The sequence below is a fragment of the Vicia villosa genome, linkage group LG6 (assembly GCF_029867415.1).
Source record: "Vicia villosa cultivar HV-30 ecotype Madison, WI linkage group LG6, Vvil1.0, whole genome shotgun sequence".
Lineage (NCBI taxonomy): Eukaryota > Viridiplantae > Streptophyta > Magnoliopsida > Fabales > Fabaceae > Vicia > Vicia villosa.
In genome coordinates, this window is record NC_081185.1 from 47,340,292 (window position 1) to 47,345,793 (window position 5,502).

General features: G+C 32.2%; 1 pseudogene; it reads right to left on the minus strand.

Moving 5' to 3' along the window:
- Positions 1 to 324: 324 nt before the first annotated feature.
- Positions 325 to 4,525, minus strand: LOC131613623 (uncharacterized; annotated as a pseudogene).
- Positions 4,526 to 5,502: the final 977 nt, after the last annotated feature.

Sequence of the window (5,502 nt, forward strand, 5' to 3'; positions counted from 1 at the left end):
ACCTAAATATATATTCATATAAATAACAATATCAAATGTATGTATGTCATGTATTACAGCCTCATCATGAAAATATAAACTCAGTGAGGTATCAAATGTATGTATGTCATGTATTATGCCAACAATATAATTGCCCTTGTCATGCATAAAAGGAGATATAATATTTCACTTCCTGGAATGACAGTACTAATATTAAAATTAATAAGGATAATGCAGGAAATAAGTAAGTTATATTTCAACATGTTTTTAAATTGTAAATCTCACATTTGAATACAACACTCTATACTTATCTTCCGTAACATTTTGTAAATATTTTAGGAAATATTAATTGTAGGCTTTAAAAAACTCACCAAACACATCATCCACCATATAGGTAGCCCAATCCTCCTTGACTTCAGTTAACTTATTGTTAGAGTAGGTACGGCATTTGTGGTCAGGAAAGTACTTCAAATATAAAAACATCAACAATTTTATTAGAATTTAATCACATTAATTTACAAATTAATAACAACTAAAATCACGTACATTTACGGGGATCATAATTTCATTTTCCATGATGACCTCTTTCATAAATCGCATCACAAAATATCCACAGTCAATGCCATTAATTTGACGGGGACACTGCAAATTTTTTTTTTCATATATTACTTTTATTCTACATAGTTGTTTAAAAAAAACATTAATTTGGACATACCCGAATTTTTGACCATGAAATTTTCTTTGACTTGGAGACTTTAGGTACTTTAGAATTACTATTAGCACGATAAATTTGCAACGCACTAACAAAATGAAATTAACTTCAAATGAGTCATTATTATAACTAAGAATACTTATATAAATGTTAAATTAAAAGAGTCTATACTCACTTCTCAAACTTGGTTTTTAAATTTTGATGCTTTGTTGACTCACCATTCAACGGGTCCATGTAATATATCACCTCAGCATCAAGATTGATAACAAGTAACACCCAATGTTTCCTGTACCCAACATTTGAATATTGCAATAAAAATTTACATTGAATATATAGTTTGTTCTCGTAAATTTAATAACATTTTGAATAGAATTCTCACCCTAGATTGCAAGGTGCAAGAATCATCTTATCCTTGAAGTACTCCTCATCTTTCAAGAGTATTTTTGCTACAACATTTCCTATATTATCCTCCCGTGATACATTTGGGGATATGAAGGAGAACTTATTTATTAATCCATTTGGACTAATAAACTTGTCATACAAATAGCTAGAAATGAATGACAACAATTGGTATTAATATATTTGTCAACAATTGATATTAATATATTTGTCAGATTAGAGAACATTTGTAATTATATAGGTACCTGGCAAATACAGTGATAGTAGAGGCACTTAACCAGTTGTGATTAAGAATCTATTTTATATTCTCTACACGTAGATGCTCTAAAAACTCCTCACCAAATATACTTTCCTCCATTTTTATTTGAACTAAAGATCAAACCCTCATCATCTTTTTCACATACATATCAAGGAAAGGTAAATTTACAAGACCGGTTGAACCGCCAACTCTAGGAGACTCTTCAATTTTGGATTTTTTGTTGCTTTTGTTAGGTGATGAAACAGAATCAACACTTCGTTGGGTATTCTTAGCTTTGTTTTGGGATTGATCAGGATTCTAAAACGTTGTATTAATTAAGGTTAGTGATCAAATAATAAAACAAAATTGCGATCAAGCAAGTTGATAATAGGTAATTTACCTTTTCACATTCAGCAACAAATTCAAGAAGTTTCATTGGCCATGGCACAATTGTTCCTATTGCATGACAAACCATCGATACATCTCCACCATCAACAGATATCGGCAATGGAGCATTTGGCACAATAGCAACTTCGATATTAACCTTGACATATCCAGGTGGTAACGTCATGCCGTGCACTGTGTTACCTTTGGTGTTATATAGTTTGCCACGAGCAACCAAACACCGACTCAGCGATGATAAATATATATTAACAGGAAAGAGACCCTAAAACAAAGAGATATGAATAAAAACATTAATATCATTATTTACAAAACAAACATATATGAATTCTAAACATTAATAAAACAAAGTAACCATCATTGAGAAACTGTAAGCTCTTTCCTTAATTCTTTTCTCAATATGAACATAACATCTTTTAAGACAATGCTTAGAAATTGCATACTTAATATTAGTTTGAAGTTAATTATCCGGCAGTAGCAACTTGTAAGGTATGTATGAAATATGATCAATTCATAATGATCTTCAACAAAAGATGTATTAATTATATGCCAGATAACTTTGTAACATATAATACAAATTATAAAAGTTCCTGTAATACAAATTATTTAAAGAAATCATTTACCTCGAGAATATTTCCAAATGATCCAAGGTTGCAAGAACCTTTATCACTTGGTTCTTGCCTTTGTGTCCCTTTTTCACGTTGTTTCAAGTTCTTTGACACTTGTTCAGGTTGTTGCCTTTCTGCCACTTTTTCAAGTTGTTGACTTTCTGCCACTTTTTCAAGTTGTTGCAAGCTCTGTGCCACTTTTCAGGTTGTTCTTTCTCAACCACTTCTTTAGTTTTTTTCCTCTCTATCTTTTCTCTATCCAACTTATCTCTCTCCAGCTTCTCTCTCTCTAGCACCTCCAATCTACTTTTGAGTGTGTTGCAAAAGCCATACAATTTTTGAAAGTCCATTTGTGTGGGGCGAATTTGGTGTGGAAATATGTCCTTAGAACATACCCCAAAACCGTAACTCCTAACACGCCCAGAATAGTTTGGGAGATTTAGAGCCTCAAATAATATGTCCGTAGGACCAATGTCTTGTCTCTCTTCTTCTGAAGTTTGTTTTTACAAGAACAAACAATCCAAATAATACCATAAAAACTATTGTCTGAGTTGTGTATCATTCCAAAAACAAATAGATTGACAATTACCAATGCTGTTAGTCTGAATAACAACAAATGTCTTCCTTAAACCAGAACAATAGGTTTATTTTTCAGAAAAAGCTTTTGTATCATGGGAGAACATGGGCCAGGAAATCCAACAATGATAATTGTTTTCTGGAAGTTACCTACCATTGTTAACTCTTTTGATCTAGTGATATCCTTAAAGATCATCCCTGATATTCACTTACCTTGGCTGGATTTTTTAACAAAAGAAATTATGACCATATTTACATTCTTTTCCCAAATTCTTTTTGTCAGAAACATGTAATTGTGTTACATATGAATTTCTGGTTACATAGTTTGATGCAAGTATTAGTGGCTCTAAACCTGCATCATGTAAACTATATATTTGAGTAGTATGAAATTATTAAGTATAAGAATTTAGTACCTACAAATAGAATTTAGTACCTACAAAGTATGAACTGTTATGGTCCAAAGTCGTGTTAGGAGGATTGAATAATGTATTTGATGGGTGTACACAGCTTAGGGGCGTTAAAGGTCGGAAACATTTAAAGTTTTTTGGAAAATATTTGTATCAATGGCTGCACATGTCTTGAGGAATTTAGCGTCTCCTCGGATTTAATTGAAAACTTGGATTTAAGCAGTACAAGAATTCAAACACTTGACCTATCAATTGGGCCTCCTCACAATCTTAAGCGGCTTAATCTCGAGGGTTCAATCCAAAGGAGTTACCTATCCTGACATCTATTAAGGAGCTTAGGATTTCTAGTAGTGGAATAAAAGTCAAATACCATAGGAATGGGACCATAAGTCAAAAAGGTATAGATACTGTAACTCATAAGCCATTGTCTGAGGTTGAGAATAATGGAGAGGCGAATTCGAAGAGTCAAGAGAAAGCGTCGGAGTTAGTGTTATTATCGTCGAATGAACTGAACCTTTTGAAATCAGAGAGTTCTAAATCAGATGGGGGTTCTAGCTATGATCAGAGAACATCGTCTTCAATTTCACCGAAAGATTACGCACTAGAAATGGAAGGCTCCTGCAACAAAGAGTTCTTCATTGACAGGTTCATGAGTTCGAACACTCAGAATTTGGATTTGATGGGGAATTATCCGATTCAGATGAGTTACGCGATAATTCTCTCAATATTCCTCTGTGATAGCAATACTATGTTTCTTCCTAATTCCTATTGCTGCAACAATTCTATATCGATGATGTAAAGTGATAACAATACATTAAACTTGCAAAACAAAAAATTTTCTTGGGGAGGATTGATGGAAAATCATCATCATCATACGGTAGAAACTAAGTGGGATAATAATAATACTAATAATCATCATACAGCACACAACTTTGAAAACACAAGTCGTTAGACAAATCCAGAAGAAATCGCACAAGAATAAAACCGTCCTTTCGCACAAATCAAAGAAATCACACAAATAAAACATCCCTATGTTTCTAAATTTCCGATTCAAACAGAACCAAATATGATTGCAAGTGAAAAAAGCTCAAAATAAAGAAGAATTTGTAACCTACCTTCGAAGATTCCGACGAAGACTTCAACTCCGGTACGGTCTCTGGTAGCTTGATCCTTCTTCTGGTGGTGTGTGCGATTGGGTTTGACGATTGGAAAAAGTGTTTGACAGCGTGAATAGGGTTTGACGGCGTGAATAGGGTTCGACGGCTCAGTAGAAAATTGAAATTGACGTGAGAGAATGGTTTGAAGATAAGGTTTTTGGAGCAATATGAAAAGTTTAGCGGATCGAAGAGTTTGGAGATAAGGTTTTTGGAGGCAACATGAAAATTTCCCCCAATGTTATGCGTCAAAATGAAAAAAGTGCCCTTTTTAATTTTTTTATTTTATTAGTAGCGTTTCATAGAAAAGCGCTATTTAAATAAAACTATTTTTTTTACAAAAATAAAGTTGAAGTATTAGTAGCGTTTCATAGGAAAGCGCTATTTATTGAAAACTATTTTTTTTACAAAAAAAAAAGGTTGAAGAATATTAGTAGCGTTTTACAAAGGGCCCTATTTTAGTGAAGAATATTAAAAGCGTTTTAAAGAATGCTCTATCTTAATAAAGTTTAGTAATAGCGTTTTAAAGAAAGCGCTATCTTAATTAAGTTTAATAATAGCATTTTTCCACAAAGTGCTATCGAAAATATATTGTCAGCATTCTATAATAGCGTCCGATCATAAAGTGCTATTATAAATCTTTTTGTCTCCTTTTTAATAGCACTTTCGTTAAAAGTGCTATTAAATTAAGCGATACAAAATATCAATTTTGGCGTAGTGTTCCCTGGGTGACTTATGTCTTTTTCAAGGGGAAATTCTCTTTCTATCCATTTGGATAGTGTTAAAAAAATTTAAAAAATTAATCGATTGAATCAAAGAACTGAATTTAAAATAATCAAACCTTTATGTTTGGTTAGTGAACCAACTATTATGGACAAATAGTTTTAGAACCGAATCATAACTGAACTCAAAACGAATTGAAAATAAGCCAAAAACCAACCCAAAACTGAAAATAAAAAATACCTAAAACAAGTTAAAAAAAACTCATTACATTATTTACACATAATATTAATAAATTAATTTATTT